This window comes from Eufriesea mexicana, unplaced genomic scaffold (assembly GCF_001483705.2).
Source record: "Eufriesea mexicana isolate 0111107269 unplaced genomic scaffold, ASM148370v2 scaffold3615, whole genome shotgun sequence".
NCBI lineage: Eukaryota > Metazoa > Arthropoda > Insecta > Hymenoptera > Apidae > Eufriesea > Eufriesea mexicana.
In genome coordinates this window covers 387662-411520 of record NW_016911641.1, presented here as the reverse complement: position 1 = coordinate 411520, position 23859 = coordinate 387662, and the positions used below count along the sequence as shown (strand labels likewise).

The window sequence follows — 23859 nt, the reverse complement described above, 5'->3', positions numbered from 1 at the left end:
ATTTTATGGTTCAAGGAAGTAACGTGTGAAGGTTGCGCCGGGCTACTCGTGGTGGGGGAACGTAGGAATGGGTCGTACACAAGCGGCTCGTAGGTGGAATATTAATGCCGTTCAAAGATGAATTTTTATTCGATTTCAGAGTAAATTTAGACACAACTCTTCCTGTCTTTTAATTTTAGGTTATAATTTTATGAAAGTAATGATATATTTTCTTTCACCTTATAATAGAATTATGCTCGATAAAATACATTTAAATATAATGTACACGTGATATATTTAATTTTCGTTTATACACGGGAGAAATATTTTTTGTTAAAGTGAAATGGAAATAATAGATGTATATATGTAATATAAAATATATGGCTATTAATAAGTGATCACAGAGAGATTAGAATAAATAGAGAAATATAAGATATAGTTGTATAAATGGTAACAGAATATTTATAATATTTTTTTGTTATAGTGGGTGACAATTGTAATGGAGGGTGCAGGTTATTATAAAAATCTTTTGAAATGTCAATTTCTATTAAATTTCGATACTTTATTTTCCCAATTAAGGTAGTCTAAATAATTCACTATAAAATTTTACATTCTGACCTAACCTCTAAAATTAGGTTACCCTAAAAATGCCTGGTACCCTAAATTCGTGGAATAATAGTAACATTCAACGTTCAGTATGACGATTTAATCTCCTGTGACTTAATCCATGACAGCAAGAGTGTCAACCTCACATAATATTTTGCATCCCGAATCAGTGTTGTGTGAAGTAGATTATAACGGGATTTCCTCAAATAGAAGGGGAAGATGATACCATAGCTAGGATGTTTCATCAAGATTCGCCTTAATGTTAATACAAAGTACATTATGCTTAAAGCCAAATCTTCCAAACATTAAACTAAGTTGTTGAACACATTGAATGAACATAAATTTTTGAGAATAATTCCCATGTCACACAAAAACTCATTTTCCATTTATCAATTTTTCAAAAAAAAAAAAAAAAACTGATCAAAAAATTAAAAAAATACCCCTAAAATGGGAACATGCATTCAATATACCCAGCAGCCATCTCTCTTCAGCAAAATTTTAATTAAAACTTCTCCCAGGAGCTCATTAAAAATGGCTAACGAATTTCAGACTATTTCCATAAGAGTAGAGCTGGGTCATTAGCCAAATGAACCAACAACGAGCTACTAAATTTCGTTCGGCAGTCCCAGCCTGCCCTGACGCGTCAGTTGCAATCATTTGGCATACAAAAAGAGTAGAAACACAGAAACGCCACCTTCACCTTGGCGTATTGATTTATGAGAAGAAGCCGCGTTATTGTAAGTAATCTCGATGTGGCCCTTGAACCAGTGCCATCCTGCAATTTCTGCCGCGGTACACTTGTTGAAATTTCAAGGCCACCGAGCCGCCCCTGAGCAGTGTCCATCCGCGCGACGAGGTTGCAATATGGCCCGGTAGGTGGCTCGTATCGTCGAGCAGATTCGAGAAACTTGCCGGCCTCTCTTCCGCGACTTAATACTTTACTTATGTCGTCTAGACGATCCAACTTTTGTCGATACACCTATATCAACGTCTCGCGTTTATCATATAGTCACACTGGTAAGCTCATGCTATAATCTCGTATAGGAAATTTTGTACTTGTTTACCTTGGATCTTAGATCGAGTTGTAGGAATATTCCTATAACCCTGTAATCGATGATTCTAACCTATTACTGCTTCTGTAAAACACAAATTTTGAAATATTTGTTAGTGAGAATGTTCATTGGAGGCAAGAGGCAAGATAATTGTAAATATTTCGATTTTTATGGGAAAAGTTTTTATTTATTTTTCTGGTATGAAATATTTTTGTGATTTGGATTTTTAATTTTTAGTGTAGTTTAATTTTTTTATTAGGTATAATTATATTAGGTATATTTGAGGTGGATGGCTATTTCTATTGAGTTGCTATTACAGAATGGTATAGTATTTTTATAGATCTTTACCGTATTGCGTATAATTTTATTAACTAACTTCTTGTGACGAGCAATAAATTTATGTTAGACTCACATGTTTTAAGGTTTCGAGATCATCGATACTTATCATTTTCTTTTTTAAATAGGATTACTCGTTTTATCATCATGGTGTAATAATTATCGTGACCTCTATGTGACCTTGAATAAGAAAAATTCCAGGAATATATGAGACAGATATAAATAACGAAATAACTATGATAAGGAGAGTAGCGATTATTTCTCTGTCAGTTTATCAAAGAACAGAGAGTAATATCGTTCAAAGGGAATATAATGATGACTTGTAATGCATACTTCAAACGTTGCTATTATAATATTCTGCTTGTTAACATCTGTCGAAACCTCTTTCTTCTGTTCTTTATCGAAGATTCGCATTAAAAATAACAAATCAGTCATACATTTTTATTTGTAATCAGTCTTATATAATACTCTGATTATACTTCAGTAATCCATTCATAATCTATTCCATATCGTGCCACTTTTAATAAAAAGAACATGCAGTGTGTTTGTATTAATCACATCACAATCAATATCTTTGAGTAAACATTTCTTATCATTTTTACCAATTTTACCATTTTTTCATATTTACTAGTAAACCTCGACGAGCTATTACACATAATACTTTGATTATACTTCAGTAATTCATTCATAATCTATTCCATATCGTGCCATTTTTAATAAAAAGAGCATCCAATGTGATTGTATTAATCACACCAAGGTCCACATTTTTGAGCAAACATTTCGTACCATTTTTACCATTTTTACCATTTTACCATATTTACCAGTGAACCTGGACGAGTCGATTACACTAACCGCAATAAATTCGCGGTGCATCAGCGAATCGAAATAATCCTGCGAGAAGCATTGCCCCATCTCATGCGACTTTTACCAAGAAGCAGCCGCGCGATCGATTATACCGGCTGTGCAACAAAGTCACCAATCACCCTGTCACAGTGGCTGGAATAATCAGCGGAATAAAAAGCCGCGGGAGTACAGCAATTAATCCCGATGAGCAGGATCGAGATTTCTCCGTGTCGCGCCTTAAACGATCGACGAAACTGGCAGCGGAGGAATGCCATCGTCCACCATCTTGTTGCGTAGTTCTCTCGTTTATGGTAACCTAAAGTCGCGCGGCACCGAAGGAGAATCGATCTCTAAATCAACGCTCCTGCCGTAACTCTACCTTGGCCGACATATTGGTCGACGTTACGAAACAGGCCAGCCATCATAACGTGCAACGTTTCAAGTGCATGCACGGAAAAACTTTGCGTTCGCGTGTCGCTAATTCGCGGTGACTAAGTTCGCGGAAGAAGGATCCTGTGACAGAGGGTGAAGGTTTGCCGAGCTCGTAAGGGCTGGTTTATATGTAGACTCAAATGCATTATCGAGATAGCAGAAGCTTTAAATTCTGAAGAATCATCGTGTGTCGATATACAACATTATATTTATTGTCAGGATGAATTATGAAGCACGTGGAAAAATCACTGGTAATGTATTTTTGATAGTCGTCAATGTGTGGTGGCATCATTTTCACCATCGTCCATAGATGGATTCCTACTCGAAGGAGGTTAGAGGACTGTTGCACGAAGGCAGCCTAGGGTTTGGCCTGGTGGGTGCCTTCTTTCACAAAGCATCCGCCATACTTGTCAGTATACTGTACTCATCGAGATGCTGAGCACTTGGGTGTGCAATAAAGAATCGTTTTATATACACTTTATTACACTGGCAATTGGTGATGTAGTGGTATATCCTTTGATGTGTTGTTCGCTTTCCGATGTGCACTGATGTTGATGATGAGCTCTAATTTTCGTCTCACGTGGTGTCTTCGAGTTCTAACTAACATCTGATGGTAGTGTATTCGAGTTCTAACTAACATCTGATGTGATATCTTCGAGTTCTAACTAACGTCCATTTTGTGTAGTCGTGCCCTGTCTGATGCCTCCTCACCTTTTGTTTTTATTGGTTTAGAGTGGCTGTTGTTGGAGGAAGGAAAAATTTTTTGATTGGACGTAGGTATTTTGGAAGGACCTTTGGTTTAGGAGTGGGAAACTGTCAAGGAAGTTTCCCTTTGGACGTTTTGGTCGTCTATATCGTGATTTATGAGTAGATGTCTGTTAACGGTTCGGTGGGTCAGTCACACGTACGTTCCGTCTCTTGGGTCTGGTCGTAGGTTATGGTGTTGTCCGTAGTCCGTGCTTTGAGTGAATTATAATCCTTAATCCGCAAGAAGGACGGTAAGGCACGTCTAGCCTACGTTATTGCCGTCGCAACAAGGACTTTCTCGCAAGACCTCGGTAAATCCTCCGTTTCTTATATATAGAATTTCCAAATTTTTTAATAGTATCCTCGTCTAAGGCAGGGCCCACTAGGTAGCCTTACTAGAGGGAGTCCACTAGCAGGTCCAAGACGAAACGCATCACTTCCTTTTCCTTTTGTCCCGTCTAGCACCAACGCCACATTGAGGATACCTGTGTCCAACTGACTATAGCAGGAGTGGGGGGAGGACCCCCACAGATGGATGCCAGAAGAAAGGGTACTGGAAAAATTTTTCCTTTGTTTGATCCCTTTTTACATGGTTTAGTAAGAACAAAAACTTAATTGCATTCCAGAATGGCAAACTGTTTTAGAAATAAGAAATGGATTGGGAAGAAGAATAACAACTTAGGAAGTGAAAGAATTATCACAAGGAAGTAGTATAGAATCAAGTTCAATGATAATGGAGTCGAGAAATATAAAGCTTAAATCAAATATTAATCTTGGTAATCTTACCTTTATTGCACTATGTAATTAATGAGATGCTAGTTTCCTTATTGCTCTGTATGTTTCTTTGTCACTTTCCTCATTACTTGGCCAAACAATAGTAAGTCCGGGATTAAGATCTAAATTTTTTGAAATGGGAATATTTTTTAATTATATGGATAATTGAATTGTAAAAATATTTCAATAACGAGTATACCAGAACGGCAGTAAAGTTCTGTTGTAAATTATATTTTAATATTAAATTGTTGAAATAAGTTGAAGTAATTGACCTGTCTGATGGAAGCATAAATCCGTTTGATCCGAAGGTGAATGGTCAATGATCTCTTGCTACGACACTGCGACCTTTATATAGTTGCACTGATAGCCGAAACATGTCCGAAAAGTCACGGTCATGACCGAGTCAATTAATAATTAGTTTCTACTACAATAGACAATGATTCGTTCATTCTTTCAATTTTTATCCTCTATATGTTATATATAATAACTAGTCATTAAAACTTTTTTGATAACGAAAATCAGTATCAATAACATTTTGGTTAAATACTGTTAAAACACTCGGCTGAAATGTAATTCGTTTAATCAGCCGTAGCAATAGTTTCAACAGGTAGTGGTATTAAGTAATACAGTGACGAAAATAATAAATAAATCTATAAAAAGTTTCCAAAATGTTATCAAAATACAAAATTTATGCTCATGTCGTATTTCAATTATATATGCGACACAGGATCTTCCTAATCTATAATATACTGCACGGTGTAACTTTCTATAACATACCGCTATATACATCTTGACGAACAAAAAATATAGGTTAGGTTATAAAAAGATTAATTTAACTTTAAAATCTCTCCAACTACTTTACTTCTAAAATAATTACTTACACCGAACGATATCCCGTGTTGTACGGAACAACTTTTATTGCGATAATTTTTTCATATTCGCAATGGTTTCCGAGATATTACATTTCCAGTTAAACGCGACGGCCCGTATATTATATCGCTCCGGTACTGAACGCATTAACCTCGTCCTTTCTCTATCCCACGCTGCTCTACCCAGCGATCAGGATTCGTCAGTCACGAGTCGCGGGGGCAGGAAATCGATGGCTCGACAACCGGTGCCGCATTTTCCATTGGGTTCGTGGAAAAACTAGGGTCGCCAGAACGCATCCATTGGATAACCCTGACCTTTGTTCGGAAGTAAGAAGTTTCCAGGAAGCTTCGTGATTCACGTGTCACCTTCTGTTTTAACGTTCAGAGCTCCTCGAGTTTCTGGCCTAGCTGGCCTCAGCCTCTCGTTTCGCCGGTGTTCGTAATTTTACGCCGTGGCTCGGGTCCCCCCTCTCCTCGCGATCAGCTGTTCCCCACGTTGCCACGTCGATTGCGTGCTATCACGATTACGTTTGTGGCGACTAATCGACGCTTCGTCGAGGACCTCTCATATTGGTAATGTAGTAACGCGTTGCTTTTCGAGACTCTTTTGTCGGAGTAATACCGTTAGAGGAATTTCTGCGAGTCACGGGTGATAAGTCAGAAGTACAAATAAATTCTTTTACGTAATAGTGGCGATGTTAGCAGTGGAATAGCTAATGTTTTATGAGGGAATTAAAGTGTTTAGCTAATCTATGAAAGATAATCTACGATTCCCACTCGCAGATTAATTCACTGGTATTATTTTTTACTGAATTATTGTAGGAAAATTGATAGACTTGGAATCATTTTATCTCTATTTTTATAAAATAATTCTTGGAAATTGTAAATTTTATACCCTTATTTATACTATTAGTTTTAATGTTGTATGATGAGATATATAAATAAGTGAAAGGATATTACTTTCGTGGGCGGGAAAATGACCGTTGAGGTTAGATTTTAGAGCTAAAAAATTCGAAAAATGAGAAATTAATGAAAATGACATTGTAATAAGTTAGAATGAATGAAAGTAATATATGGTATTAGCAAGGTTAATGTTCTAACTATGACAATTTTTCAATCCCTGTTGTTTTTTAATATTATTTTTCAGACATTAAGTATTTCTAATGATACTGTCTTATTTTGTAGTAACTTATACATCATTCGATGTATAATTAATAGTAAACTAAACCCATTTTATTCTTCGCTGTTGATCTACTTACCGACCAAGGATAAATGTACATATATAGGGTGTTTCAAATGAAAAATATTTTATTCTTGAATTATTAAACATATTTCTCTCGTTATACGTGTAACTAAATTAAGTATACGTTTAATTAATGATTTAATGAATTGTAATATTGGTTTATTATTAAAAGCAGTTACTCAGTTATTATTAAAATTAGAGAAAATCTTGAAACTAAGTTGCAGAGTGTGAGATATTTTTTTCTCTGCGTTTTGTGAAAATAGAAACACTTCTCACGTGCAACCAGCGTGCTTCGTACTTAATTAAGAAGTTCGTTGAACCGACGAAGAATCGGCTCTTTCACTTCCTTGACTTTACCCAGCACTTGTGCCCTGTGGATCACTTCGTGATCCATTATGGATCAATAGCCGAGGCTCTTAGAACTCTGCTGTCTACTTTGTTCGTGGACCTCTTCTTTTTCTTCGTTTTTTTTTTCTTAGCTTCTCGACGTGGGATTAAATGAAGAGGAATATTACTGTACACTGAAGGATCTTCCTGTACATTAGAACTGCTTAATCCCACGGTGTATTTAGTGCGTCATTGTACACTTAGGTGCAAACAGAGATGCTGGTGAAGACTTTCAATTCGACACCAAGCAGATGATACTAATTAATACCAATCGTGAGAACTAGGAGTTCTTAGTAGATAAGAAGATTAATTTCAGATTATCAAGATTTATTTATTCCTATTTTATCATACTGAATTATACGATCTTACGAGATTATATTGTGTAATTTAATTTTTTATTTATTTGTCATAAATATTCCTCTGAATTATTATATTAATTTTCGAGTTTTATTTGTTTATTTTATACTATATTATATTACGCCACAAAATTATTATTTAATTCTATCATATCATTACAAATATTCCTAATTGTAACTAGCATGTGAAAAAAGGAACTAGCGTTCTTCCCTATATAGGGGAAAATATGGAACTAGGAAGAAAAATTGATAAATTTGAGGAAAAATGTAATTTTTGATTTAAATTGCACACTTACGAATAATTTCTCACACATACATATTTCCAAATGTAAATTTGGTATAGCATAATCTTTGTTCTAGATTGAAAATTTAATTTTATATTTTAACCAGGAATTATTTATTTATTTATTATTTACGCATTCTCGGGTATTAATTTCAAAACTCGAGCATTTATAAATTCGCAAAAAAAAATTTCTAAGGATTATTTTTTCGTTATTCAACGAGAGTCGGACAGAAGGGTTGATTTTCATGAGCTGGAGAGTTTCGAGTTATCCAACAGCGAACAACGAAAGTAGTCTGATCGATCTGCATCTAGATGGTGGCTGTATTGAAAAGCAGTCGAAAGTGAAAGTCTTCAGGGGCATTCGAGAATTCTGTGCATCTGAATTTCTACGAGCTAGTTATCGACATGCGTGGTATGATGAAAATACATACATCTTTCCCGATGGAGCAGAATTCCATGGAACATAATATAATTCTAGGCATGTACGAAGAGTCGACACTCGATGTCTTTTCAAGGTGAAACCTCCTATCCCCGTGCCTGGAAATTCTCGTATGGTTGTATCCCAATTATGTGTTCGATCGAATCTGAATAAGAATTAATCGAAGGACAAGTATTCTAATTTTCCTGCCTCTTTGGTTGACCTAATTCCAGGAGGATGAGGATTGAAATGTCTCTGTTTCAATGAAATGTGATGTGTAATTTTTTGGGAGTGGAGATGACTGTAATTTTGTTAAATAATTTTGAAGATTAATTAAGAATTCATTGTATTATTTGTTTAAAAATATAAATTTGGTAATAAATCTGTTAGAGTACTTCAATTGGATGTATTTTGTTTCAAATGTAAGGAAATTAAATAATAATTTAGTTAATTAAGAATAAAGATGAAATTTTTATAAGAATAAAAAGATTGGTTCCTTATGTAAATATGAAATAAAAATTAAATTTGGTTCTTTAAAAAGAAGAATTTTATCAAATTTTTGGTTAGGTTTTGAGAAATATTTTGTTATTATATTTTAAGGAATTATGGGAATGTTATCACGGTTGTAAAATATGGTTGGGGAATTATGGAAGAATAATACAAGTGCAAAATGTGATAGTAATTACGTCACGTCTTTATCTTCTTCTCGAAGAGATCTCTTTCGACAGAAATTTAAGAAAAAATTGTTGAAAGTTAAATTAATTGAATATTCGTACCAAAGAAATTCTTCTATAGCATATTTATGTCGATAATTTTTAGTGGACAGCAATTTATTTTAATGATTTTGCCATTTCTATATAAAAGTTACTAGATTGTCACAAAAATTCCCCTAGATTAAATTTTCGTTTCAACAAACGACGACTCAAGACCAGGAATTTATTAAGAGCATAATCACTAATTTTCATCTAAGTTCACAATTTCTCTATGAACTTTGTTTCATTTTCACAAAAATTCCCTAGCTTAAAATAACATTTCAACAAACATCCTCATATCAATTATATATTAATACAATACAAATCTTATATTTAATTAAATTAGTATAATTTTCGTTTAGCAATGAATTTTAGTTTTATCTCACAATTTTTTCCCAAACGTCAAAAATTCCCCAGATCAAGGTAAAATCTAAATAAATAACCCAAACTCAATCACACATTGATACAATAATAAACTCCCTATACTTCGTTAAATTGGTATAGTTTTCAGCTAACAACGAATTTTAGTTTTATCTCACAATTTTTTCCCAAACGTCAAAAATTCCCCAGATCAAAGTAAAATCTAAATAAATAACCAAAGCTCAATCACATATTGATACAATACTAAAACTTCCCATACTCCATTAAATTGGTATAATTTTCAGCTAACAACGAATTTTAATTTTATCTCGCTATTTCCTAACGTATATTGCTTTATCCCCAAAAATTCCCTAGACGGAGATATCCCGGCTAAACAAACGACGGAAAGGAAATTTTTACCAGCGAAAATTCTCCTTCCTCGTGTACCTTATCAGTCGATAAGAAAAACCGATGGGTGTCCGAATAATTCCGCGATAAAAATCCCCCTTATCGATTATTTCCTTATCTCTACCTAATCGTTATAGAAGCAACTCATTTAACGAAATTTCGACATATCGGGTCCCGGTGTAGCACAATAATTACCTGTAACATAGGAATTGCAAGGGTGATGATCGATCATTATCACCAATGATCGATCGTCGATTTATCGTTTGATCTCGATCATTCCTTCTAGTTCCATCGGGACTCGCATCCTCGTCATTGGCTTCCATGAAAATCGTAGAAATAAACGAATTATTCGATCGTGGCAAATAACTTTGCATAATTTCACGACTTGGTGGGTCTACTGTTCCTTTCGAATTCTCCATTCCTCTTGAATGATTTACTCGTGCTACGTCCACAGGGAAAATCAACCCCCAGCATCCATGTATTCGCGCGAACGTTGGAGGAACAAGATAGTTCTGATCTTGTGTTTGTTGTTTGTTCTGTAATATTCTAAAGACGTAGAAAATTCGAATTTTCTTTTCTTCTTCCTTTTTTGTGTAAAACAATATTGAAAAGTTTTTATGTTTATTTAAATATTTTACTGGGTTGATTATTTTTGTGACGAGTTTCTGATAAACCAGGATTAAAAATTTTATATTATGTACTATATTTTTCATATATTAGTGATTGATAATTATACAGTAATTTTGCTGGCATATAGTAATATAATAATGTTATACGATATATGTATATTTTTATTTATTAATTTATTTATTTATTTAAATATATTTCCAAAATTCCGATAAAATAAAACGTACTAGTTATCGTCATGAAAACTAAAGTAAGTAAAATATGTGGAAAAATTGGAAGGGGGTGAGAAGTTTATTAATTTTTTAATTTTTAATTTGTATACTATTGAGTCATCAAGAATTTTAGTTTAAAATTACGAAATACGGAAATAAAATTCATTATAGCGCTTTTTCGAAAGAAATTGCTTTCCCGAGTAAAAAAAAAGTTATGGTTCGTGCTCATGTTGCTTCGCAGTTTTTCGCACCGTTGCATCCAGCTTCAAAATTTTCTGAAATGCGATTGCACCGGGTTATTTACGTTTCGTTTATATTTAGTTCGCGTGTTATTTCGAATTTTGAACTTCGAGCTGGTCGAAACAATCCCGTTTATCGGATTATTCGAAGAACAACGAAGTGTGAATGATGTCGATTAATTAATTATACCAACAAGCGAGTATAAAATTCAGAGTATCATCTATGTATTTTTTTTTTCATTTTTTGGTTATTCATGGTATTTATTAGGATTTTATGGACCAGTGGTTTCACTGGAATATGACTATTGCATTCCATTTTTCTTTTGCGGTTTCGTAGCTTTTAAAAAATATTATTGGTAGCCCTTTATTTATAGAATTTTTCAATAGTGATTTTGTGAATTATTAATTTTTTTGCGTTTTTGCTTTTTATATTTATACTATGCTACGCTTTCGATGCTATTTAATAGTGCATGTATGCACTGTTTTCGAATTTTTCAATTTTTCATTGATATTTTAATATTTTTCTGACTCCATAGACTAAACTGATTTAGACACTGCAAAAATACAGTATAGATCAGTGTCTTGTCAGTGCCTTTTTTACTGTTAGCTACGATTGCTTTTTGTCATAGTTGAAGAATTTACAAATTCTCACCCCTATACTTGCATAGAAATATGGAGGAATATGTATATCGTATATAAAATTTTCGCAAGATTTGAATTTCGCGCCATTTGTGCGGCAAAGTGTTGCCAATGAAAGAAAAGGACAGCGTGACAGCTTGACAGTTCAGGGTTATTAAAAATGGACGCTACACGAAAAAGCGACGCGTCTTCATTGTGAAGCAATATTCACAATTTTTAAATGAAAATCTATTTTCTATCAAAATTCTTGTGAATTTTGGGGCAACCTTTATTAGTAATATATTCTTAATAAATAAATATAATAAATAATATAATATATATTTTTTTCTTCAAATATAATTTTAATATATCTAACTTAACTTAATATTCATTGTTGAAAAATATTTACAATTTTTAATTGAAAATCTGTTTTCTATCAGCATTTTTGCGTGAATTTTGGAATACTCCTTATTAGTACTATATTTTTAATAAATAAATATAATAAGTAATACAATATATATATATTTTTCCTTCAAATTTAATTCTAATATATCTAACTCAATTTAATATTTAATCCTGTTAATAAAATATAAATGTTGCAACCACTAGTAAAATACTACAATATAATCCATTAAAATATTCAATTTTTCAGTAAAATTTTCTATAAATGTATAAATTTATTTTAAAAACTTACGAAATATAATATGCAAATATAATTATTTATAAATATAATCTGGACCCAATCTCTACAAGCCTTAAAAATATTTTGTACCATCCTTAATAATTCAGACTCCAAATATTATAAGAATAACATAGATTCCGAAACGTCAGTTCCTGTAAATTATTTTCAAGTATTTCTCTTCGATAACCACGCTACTTTCCAATTCTAACCTCAAAGAGGCAGCTACCCCTGGCGCTGTCTTTTAATTTCTGCGACACGAGCGCTATCTATCGAACTGGTGGTGAACTCGGGGATAAATTCTAGATGCAAAAGCGAACCGGAAATGTAAGGTAAACTTTTAATACGAAGCTTGGTGTTCGAGAAAATTGAATTTACAAATTCCTCTTTTGCACGTGTCTGTGTCATCGAGGATACGAGTGAAGGGACGAATCAAAACGCTGAAATAAAATTCGTTCCATTCGAGCTTTACTTTCGGGGAGAATCGATTTTTTATTATTAATCAGGTGTACACGTGCTCGCATAATTAAGTCTTGACTCTATAGGTCTCTAAGTTTGAATAGGTCCTTTTGTGTGAACTCCAATAGGACTATTGTTCGTGTACAGTGTTGTACCACGTCAAACATTGTTAATCGACAGTCTTTTATTCGAAGGTTCAACATTTCCTGTGTTTAATAATTAAAATGTGTCAAAATTTTTTTGTTTTTATTAGATGAAAAAATGAAGTAGTATCGAAGCGTAGTGAAAAAATTGAAGGTTTTGTACTATTAAAATTTCTTTTCTTATATTAAAAATAGTTAAATTATTAATTTTTGAAGTAATTATGCAAATAATATTTCTTCCATGATTTCTTGGTCAGAGAACTGGTTTATCCTCGCAAATAGTATGCTTATATGTGACAGGACATTGGAGGTTGTTATCTTCATGTTTAATAATGAGGTGTCATGTTTCATACTAATTTTTTGAAAATTACTACAAGCTTGAAAATATTTTTGTTTGAATTTAATTTGCTTTTTGGAATTTATAACTTAAAATGGTGTAATATAAAGTATATCATTTCTAAATTTTTAATTCCATTTTATTATTCTACTGTTTAGATCAACTTTTAAATATTCTCAATTGTGCAATTGTAGAATGACCAAAAATTTACAATTTTAAATTAATAAAAATATTTAAAAAATTTGCGGTATATAAATAACAATGATATTTAAAAATTACGAAACTCGAATAAAAATGTAATTAAAATATAAAGCGTAGTATAAATAAAATATCTAAAACTACAAAAATTACCCATAATTCCCCCAATATAAAAATCTGTACAGTTCCCCCCAGAAATTCAGTAATAAATAGCAGCAGTGTTAGGTATAATTAAAGATATCAAAATGGCGGGAAACTGAACAAGAAGGAAGAAAGAAATCCCCAAAAACTAGTGAAAACTAGTGGAAAAAGAAAATTCCGTGCTAAATGAGGCAGAGAGGTTAGGACAGAGCAAAGGACGACGGGTAGTGGGTCGCAGCTTGTCGTACGAAAAGCGAGTAACAAGGATAGAGAGAAAAACGTGGCGGAAACCACAGGAGGAAATTGTAGGCGGAAGTAGAGAAGGAACTTTTTGTTTGGCACTGTTGTTTGTGCGTTCTTAAAAGCGCGTCCAACAACTACGTGGTCATAAATATTAAGTATCAAACGATGCTGTATAGCGAGACATAAATTTTGCCATTTTGTCATTCGTCGATCTCGGTAGATGGCGCACGAGTAGCAACTTTCGGATAGCCACGAATTATTTTCCGAGTTCAAATGCTCACGTGATGAAACTCGTTAAATGTAAAATAGAATATGGATGATGAAACGAGTTACACACGCGTGTGTGATAACTATATCTTACATTGAAGTTTCGTCATTTTTCTGTCTATGAGGAACAAGGAAAATGTTGATATTTAGCTATTTCATCTGGCATTAAGTATTTTTAGTTGGGACTTTCCTGCTCCAAATTATTACTTCATCCATGCCTGAAAGCGAGCAAAGTTTGTGTCTAATTAGTCGTTAAAATTTTACTGCGCGGGTAAGGCAAGTTGTTAATAGTATTATGGTATAGTACAGTGGTATGGTATATAGCATACAAAGGTACAGTGTTTTGAAAATTCTATGAAACATGTGACATGTTGATGACAAAAGAGTTGAAAAGAGTTGATATAATTATGTTATTATTGTATTGTTATGTAGTTATATTTATATAGTAAATACTTTACTTTTGTGTGTATATGTATATAGTGTATATAGTATATAGCACACCATTATATTATTACTGTACAAAATACTATATTATACTACATACTATTGTAGTATACTATATTAATATTCTGTTATATGTGATTAATTATTTTTATGTAGTATACTAGTAATTAAGTTATACTAGTAATTATATTATTCCAAATAATTATACTATTATAATTATTACTAAATATAATATATAATTGTATTATTGATATAAATAATTAGTATTCCAAATTTTCTCTATTTTCTAATGAAAATGAAATTTTTTAAATTATTTTATAATGTTCTCCATGGCCCATTGGAAATGAAAGATTCTGTTTAAATTAAATTTTAATGCCATCGCGATTACATGCAAAGTAGGAGAAGCAGAGATCCAAACAGCTCATAAGACGAGGTAGGATTATCACTACTTATGCGTACTTGCCTTATCTTCAGTACTCCTTTTGTCGTGCAATCGTTTGTTAGTGATTATGGATTTTGTTTGTTTTATAATATTTGTCAAACAATGATGAACAAATCACTTATACCGCTACGATAGAAAATCACATATTAGCCTGATAATCTTTATTTATGTTCTCTATTACATTAAGTATTGCGTTCAATTGTCTCTGCATCTTAGTTATCTCCCGCCTGCATATTTTATATTCGAGGTATTCTCTTCTTTTGCAACTGAAAAAATATGTTTCATTGCGTAAAAGTATATTATAATATAATTCAATATAATAGAAGAAAATAGCATCAACAACAAAAATTTTCTGTAATCTACAAGTTTGAAAATATATTTTTAAACATTAATTCATTGAGTTAGTTTACCTTTAAGTGAATACATTGTATTAAAATATTATATAAATTTTGTATATTCTAGAAGTATATTATAATTTTTTCTTTTTTAGTGTAACACTCTTACTATTATGGTTGATTTAATCTCTAAAACAATTGCAGTTATACTAGAAATATAATTAAACAGAAGATAAAATAGGTTTTTGAATTATATAATAATTCCAAGCTAAACAATAATTATAACTCTTATTTCTCTTATTTCAAATATCTCAGTTACTATAAACATGCAGATTACCCAGTAATAGTATTCAGACCCTTTGACCCACCTGCAACAATTCAATTCACAAAATTAGCACACAAAATTACTTTCAAAATAACTCCTAATAAATCATGCAACTTCCAAAACTCTCAATTCATTAAGAAATTCAGTTAGCTCAATTATAGAACCACACTATTTATTTCTTCAACCTCGTTTTCCTTAGCACACTAAAAAAGGAAATCAAACCAGTTATGTTATATATAGGTTATATATACATATAACCTCAATTGCGTAGTAAAATATTTCAAATACCGAAAGATATTCAGAAAGTGATACACATAAGCCACATATACGATATCCGAAATTGAGCCTCTCGTTCAGCCGCATCGAAAGCAACGTAAGCCGAAATATCGATGCATCTCACAACAAATCTGAATCACAAAGCTCGACACGCAGCCCTGTCTGCGCATAATCGCAGACCGCGCGCGGTTGAATCCCCCCACCACTGGAGTCAGGCTACGACAGGCTGGGAAATCTGGAATAGACGGCAATAGAGAGATAAGGGCGCAATCTCGCGGTGCGTTCCCCGATTATGCGGCGGTTGATCGAAAAGTCGACACCTGGAAAACGCGATCGTCCCTATACGGCTTCTATGCTTTTCTAACGCTTCGCCGTTGAATATCTTCCGCAATTGTTTTCTTTTTCTCTCTGTCTCTTTCTAAACGCCTTCAACGCGATTTTAGTAAACCCATTCTCCAGGATTCCCTACGAAACTGTATTACGTCATTTATTTCATTGTCTTACAAGTAGTACACGGGATACACAGTAATAATCTGCAACAGCATATGGTCATTTAGTAAACCTTCGTGTACACTGTGTTGGATTAAAGAATTATTTATTTTTGACACTATCACTGTGGAGTTGGAGTTATTATGAATATTGTATAGATAATAATAATTTAATTAAATTTGACTCATTTAAGAATTTAGTAATATAATGTTACTAGTGAACATATATACGTCTCGAGTCTGCAGAGAGCGTTTGGTGTGCAATCCATGTACTATGAGTTCATAGAGGGGTGACTAGGAGGTGAATGAATAGAAGACTAGTGTATTCCTAAGAATAGAAAAGTAATAGTACCTCCTCTCTTTCTTTGTATTTTGCACGTAATGGAATATTTTTAAAATATTGACAATATTATTATTAATTGAACTAGAATTAAAAAATTAATAGACTAATAAAATAAATAATAAATTATTCTATAAATAATAGGAAAATCTGTTAATCCATAATTGAATCATAATTCAAATTGCTAAAAATTTATGTATTTCAAAAATGATTATAAAATTATTTTAATTATATTCTAAACTTTTGTTGGTTATCTATGATCCAATTATACTAATTGATTGTTGCCAAATAAATTGCAAAAAAGTTAATAATTAAAAGGATAGTAAATAAATTTTTTTTTATTTTATGAATACCTCTTTCTTTTCCTTTATTTATCTTTAGTTAGAGTGTCTCTGTTATTATCGTATTCTTTTATTACACCGTCGCAGTCCTCTCGTTAATACCATTTCTTCTGCGTGAGGACTCCCCTTGCTATTGCTAGCCTCCTGCTATTATAAAGACACCTTTTGAGTTTCATATCTCCGTTAAATTTGCATTTCCATCCCACTACATTTTTTCCCAATTAAATTAATGCCGTGTCCTTTCTAACCTTTGTAAAAGTTAAGAAGTGGCGCGAATTTGAATTACTCTTAAAATTTGGGTTAAAGTCGAATATAGTATTTGACATCAATTTTTCGCTCGTAATAGATCAATTTTTCGATCAACTTTAATTTGACAAATTCTATATAACGTACTTGCAATTTCACAATATGGAGAATAGAATAATTACTGTGCAATTATTACTTTCTCAGCATTACCGAAATTCGAATTAATAACACAATTTAGCAATTTTCTGTTGTCCACTCACATGTGCAATTATTACTTTCTCAACATTATTATATTTCGGTAATAAATTTGCAAAATTCTTATTATACTAATTTAATATGCAATTTGTATTTTCCAATATTGCCGGAATTCCACCATAATTAAACAAACTTTTCCAAATTTTATAACCTCACTTTTCATTTACATTCTTCCACGTGCAATCATCTTGAAATAAATTTTCCACTCTGATAATGCCATTTCCTTATGTAGTCTTCCACGAACAATTTTACTTCAACCACGCGATTCTTCCTTTTCTTCCTTCTTTTTTCCCTATTTTATTTCATCTTTACGTGACTCTAAAGCAATCATAAGTAAACGATCGATTCTCGTGGTCTGATCCTCCCACGCGAGTTACCTCAAAATTATGGAACTATGCTCGAGACGTCTCGTCGTTAAAACAGGGAGCAGACACTAAACTGCGACGGTTTAGGTTACGAATTATTTTTATGTTACGCTGGAAGATGTCTCTGAACTCTTAATACTATCCTGGCTGCGCGGTAATCCGATCTCGGTCGTTGTTCTTCCATCCTTTTCCCTTTGACCGTTTCCTGGAATTCAAACTATGTCTCGTCACAAGGATATTAATAACAAAAATAAAAGTGAAAAGAAAATAATGCGATAATAATGGAAAACGAATTTAGAAAATATTATACATGAATATTATCCTTTGATTAATTTAACTTTCACATAGTGCCATCTCACGGACAAAGACGTCCATTATCGACCGATGGATTTCGAGATTTATTTGAAAACACGCCTTCCATGAAGTCTCACTCGATGAAACGTGAAACCACTTAAAGCACTCGGAGTTTAACTCAATCGAGTCTCCGTTCTGAGAATTTCTCGATTTTAGTACCAGAGCGCGGAATAGTTTTTAATTTCTCTCGAACGAAACAATTAACCTCCATACAGTTGACCAGTTAATCAGAATTGATCCCAATTCAGAGTCAATTACGAATTATTATCAGTTTCTACCGTAACGACACATATACGCACAATTCGATTTATTCAAATCGATCATTTATTTTCCATATACTAAGATAACAGAATATACGCACAAACATTTTCCACTAGTGTTTTATGGAATTTTAATTGGTCAAAAAATATGTAAGAACCTGAGTCATATATAAAATATGGTAAATATGAAATGAAATCGAATTTGAATAATCTGGAATTACTAAGAACCGAATATGGCTGATGAAATTCATTTTTGCCATTTGGCCACGCATTTACAACGATGTAAGAAGTTGACAGTAGCGACGCCTACATCACGTGACCTACTATATTTAATCGCAATATTTACGACTTGCACGACTGTGCCTGTCACGTTCCGCGTTTCTATTGGATTTAGCGAAGATGCATGTGACATTATTTATGAATTGGAAACTATCGTTGATAACTTATATCGAATCACGGGAAATCGTATATTTCGCTGTCAAACGGCGCGTCGTGAAGCGATTAAGGCACGGTGGCGTGAGTTGTTCTATTTCAAGTTGCGGTTCGCTTGGTATTGTCTCGTCGCGTTTAGTTCCACCGGCCGACGTTCGCGGAGAAGTAGAGGGAGCTGGGGGACTAAAGTCGAAATTTCAATGGCGGTTTTAGCGGTCTTTTATTGAAGACGAAGGTCGTAAAGATTCTACGTACAGTGTAGAATAGAATGACGAATTTATAGTACTTGAATCGGCGCAGATGAGTTTAACCTCTTGAGGACACTAACATGTATGTACCATCAATTCTCTCTCTCTCTTTCTTCTTTATTTTTTCTTTTAAATTCCAATACTTTTATCAGAAGTAGGAGTGAAATTCCAAAGGAGTATTAAATTTTACTTTTTTATTTTTCCCTTTTTCTTTTCTTTTGTCTATGAGAAAATTGAAGTTTTTAATTTTTAAATTTATGTTTGGTAAAGAAGGAGGATAGAAAAAATCTTATTTTTGGAAATTTATATTTTGAATCTAAATATTCAATTATATGATAAGTTAAAGTTTTGGGATTTGAAACTATTAAAATGTTTACTTACAAGCATTTCTGCTTGGGATAAATATTGATATTGATAATAATGTGCTTTGGTGTTAGTATTTGGATTAAATATTATTATTCACATTTTTCTGTCGTACGATGTGCTCTCGTGCTTTAGTTGTCAAAGAAAACACGATCTTAACAGTGGTCAATAGCCACTTGTGGTTCGTTTACTCGTGCTGTAGATTTATCTTACAATTATTTGAATTTCTTTCATATACCAGATAATTCCAACATTTTTATACACTTCCTATAATTTTATTGAACTATTTCACCTCTATTCATCTTCAAATATTATAAAGAAAAAATAAAAATTTTACATAATCTATAAAATTCTGTTCTGTAATGAAACCTATAACAAAAATTGTAAAATAATTTCTTTACCCTATTATGTAATGTTATATATGTGTAATATCTTATATATTATGTAGTTTATAAAACACAGAAATTCATGAATGTATTGATCCCAGTATTGATTTAATTACATATTAAATTTAATTACATATTTTTCACATTATTTTTGTCTAAGGCATATAAAATTGGTATATCTTTTCTATTTACTCTACAGTTCAAAATAGTTAAAAAGTTAATGAAAAGTTTATGCAAAATATGATAATAAAATATTGGAAATTAAATAGAATATTTTATTACGTGCGGAAAATGTGTATGTCATTATCAGTGTCAAAAGCATCGAGTGGCAAAGAGAATTTCTATTATTTACTTTACTATCTTGCTAAAGATCAACGCACGGCCTTGTTTATTCTTGAGTTCCTCTCTTATCTATCGCTTCGCGACAAATGTCCTACAATATTTTGTTTCATCAATCGTATGCCGAACATACTGCACGTGTCTTCCACTAACGACCTCTCCAACGATTTTTGAAGGAAGAAAATCAAAAGTCAGAGAATAAGGCAGAATTCTGGATAAAAAGTAGGTCCTTTTATTCATTCTGTAATATAAAAAATTTTTCAAATTACCAATTAATATACTAAATTATAAATTATAAGTAAAGTAGACTTTCAATAAGATTAAATAAAGAGTCATATTTGTGCCAAAAAATAATTTGAGATTTTATAAGCAGTGTTAAAATTTATTTATAATTTTCTGTTTAGATATTGAAATAAATGAAGTTGTAAGATAGATATATAAAAGTTAAATTACCAAATGTAGGTTTGGTTAAGAATAGTATGTACATTTTTAATTTTTCCTTTTTTTTTTTTAAATGAAATTTTGTTGTTGTGGAGTCAAATTTTGGAATTATAGTTTTGGTGTATTATTTTTAATGGTCCGACAATTGGCGATACGTATCATTCATATTTTTCCTTTTCATCCAGTTAAAAGCATCGATACATTATCATACAGGAGATTCCCAGCTTAATCCACTAATGTTAACAGCTAAGTTGAAGTAGATTGTATCAGTCAAAATAAATATTCCCAGTACATATTATCGCCAGTGAGTTACAAATTTAATTAAATATTCCGTTCCTAATCAGATTTCAACACCTGTGTGTACTACTTAAAAGTCTCTTCTTTAATGTTCATATTAGGATTATTTAATAGCAATTTTTTATTCTAATAAAAATAATTGTAAATACACAAGGAGTTAAAAAATTTGCTATTATAATTACAAAGACATTCAATCTGGCTTTATTTCAAAATATGTACTTATATTTTTATCTTTTTGTAATTTTTAATTATTTTTCTGTTCTTTATATCTCACCTTTATAATTATGAGAATTTTTAATTTACCGTTCTCCATTTTAAATTTGCAACTTTTTCATTACTTTTCTTAATTATTATTTTCCATTCCAATAAATCTCAATTTTGGTGTAATATATGTTACTTTACTTCCTTTGTTTTATTTTCATATCATTATATCATCAAGTCACCACCCTCTCTTCTCTGAAAAAAAGAATTTGTTAATGAATATGACACTGAAAATATTATGTTCAATTACTGAAGTATTATCTACTACTCGTTGCATACAACAGCATGATGCAATGTCAGTTTCCTTATTGCAAATGAAATGAAGTGTTCACATGTGTGTGCACATCTTTTTCTCTGTGGATAAATTATAGTTGTTTAATAATTGTTTTATTGTTTAAAAAGTACCTTCAGATATATCTTGCTATTATCTATAATAACTATGATTCTCATAGAAATTATTATTCCATGTGGTGTCATTTTATGGTGTAAGAGATTGAGTAGATAATATAGTATACATATAATATTCCAATAATATTATAGGAAATAAAATGTAATGCTCAAATTATTCAAAAATTCTAATAACTGCTAATTGAATTTTATATTCAGTTTAAATTAAAATAACAGTATTTATCTATTTCATCATTTCACGAAACGACGAAAGTATTAACGATTCATGATGCAACACTTTGCCAATAAAATTTAAATGTAGCTTTTCGTGTGCAGATATATTTCATATATCCCAATTCAATGTGAGCTCTAGTAACACTCTCTCACAACGTAACAGAATTTCGACAGTTCGATTGAAACGAATCGTAGGCGAATAATTCGTTCAAACATTTAAGTCTCTTAAACGGTGTACCTCTCTTTAACTAACCTCGCATGCTCGAGTGATAGCGAGTATTTGACAATCGAACTCGTATTTCAGTCAAGTTCGTTTCGATATCCATCGTAAATTATATTAGACAAGCCAACTCGATAACGCGTTCACGTTGTTCGTACTCGCACGCTGCTTCAAGCGATAACTGCTCCAGTGAATGACGTCACGGAGAAATGCAGAACTGTGATTGGTTGGCCGGCGACGAGGTGAAGCGTCACGGTCGCGGCGGTGGGGGAAAGAGCGCGCGCGACGGTTGAGTAAAAGAGGGGCGACTGCGTGAGGAGGGCAAAGCTGTCTGGGCGCTGTGCTATTTTCATCGCCGCGTTACTGCTGGCCCAGATTCGATGCGACCGTCACGACGTGAACGTGATATCCGACTTGTCCGCGAGTTCGCTGGGCCTCCCGGCTTCTACATCCTCGCCTACGATCGCCCGTAAAATTCGAAAGAATTCGCTTCCCTCGTTCGTTGACCGCGACGTCGTCCTTGTGCGCGCGAATCTCCAGTCGAGTCGAGTGATTGTTATAACCTGTAAAGTTAGTCGGAGGAAGTTCGTCGAACGTCATTAACTCGTCCGTCTATCCTTCTTTATCTGCCTTGTGCGCCGACCCCTCGAGAGAGAGCGTGTTTTTATGACCTGCTACGGAATCTTTACGAAGTGAAATCGTGCACGACACGCAGTGTGCATAACGCAGTGTATGTAAGATGTGACTTCCCGGCGTGCATCGTGTGCTCTCCTCACGCCGTTTGTCGAACACCACGACTGTGCGACGTGCAATTTCGCGTCTCCGTTGTAATAACATATTTCGCGTTGTACGTGCTTCGCGCGGGGAACCAGAGTTCGAATACACCTGCTCACAGCGACGAGGCTGGTTGGGGTCGTCAAATGACCTTAAGGTACGTTTCTCATGGTTACAACACTTTCTTTGCTCTCTCGGGCCCGTCACGTGGCAGACATTTTCACCCGATTATACCCGATGGCTCATTCACGCCTCGCGGTCGGGCAAACAGGTCGCACGCATTCCTTGGCATTGCGAGCCTCTCATTAGCGTAAGCGTTGGCAAGCGCCGATTATTAATCGACCCGTGTAAATGAAAATGTGTTACAACACAGAGTTGAACCGTCACGCTACTTTTTCCTCATTTGACGTTCTACGCTTGACGAGAGTCTATATAGGCGGATATAATTTATTATTTCAGTGGCTACGATTCAAACCATGCGGTATACCAAAACAATTCTAAGCGTTGATATTTAGAAACACCAGACGGTGTATAAATACGGCTGTTTCGAGTTTGTTTTGTGGTTGCTTTTTCTCGCATCGGGTGACACGTTAACACACTTCTTTTTTCGCAACGACTCGCTCGTTGCGAATGCGCCACAAAAAGAGAACCGAATAGTCGCGCGAATAGAACACGTTGCCCGTACACCCCTCTTGCTTCTTTTAACGCATAGTTTTTTTTTCCCCTCGACAAGTCTCGACGCGTTCTCTCCCGTGTATACGTGCACTATCGTCGCTAAAGCCGCTGTTGTATCGTCGCGAGGCATGCGTGATCGATCGACCGATTTTTCTCTCCGTGAAACGGCTCGTACGTTCCTGCTAAATGCGGAATCGGCACGTGGGAGTATACGTGCCCGTCGCACGGTGTCTGTTCGTTATTTATCGCGCGGGCTTTACGAATTGGTCCAGAAGCCGAGTATAATTGTTCCGGCGTTTCTACTATTTTTACCGACACGCTCT

General features: G+C 33.4%; 1 protein-coding gene across 3 annotated transcripts in view; it reads left to right on the top strand.

Moving 5' to 3' along the window:
- Positions 1-23859, top strand: part of LOC108551034 (protein tyrosine phosphatase type IVA 1) — a 107806-nt gene that overhangs the window by 49781 nt on the left and 34166 nt on the right. The window contains exon 1 of one of the 3 annotated variants that reach the window (XM_017905029.1): positions 22423-23018. The exons of the other annotated variants lie outside the window; for them this stretch is intronic. The gene's annotated coding sequence lies outside the window, so the exon portion shown is untranslated. Of the gene's footprint in view, positions 1-22422; positions 23019-23859 lie in introns of those variants that run through there. 3 annotated transcript variants of the gene reach the window in all.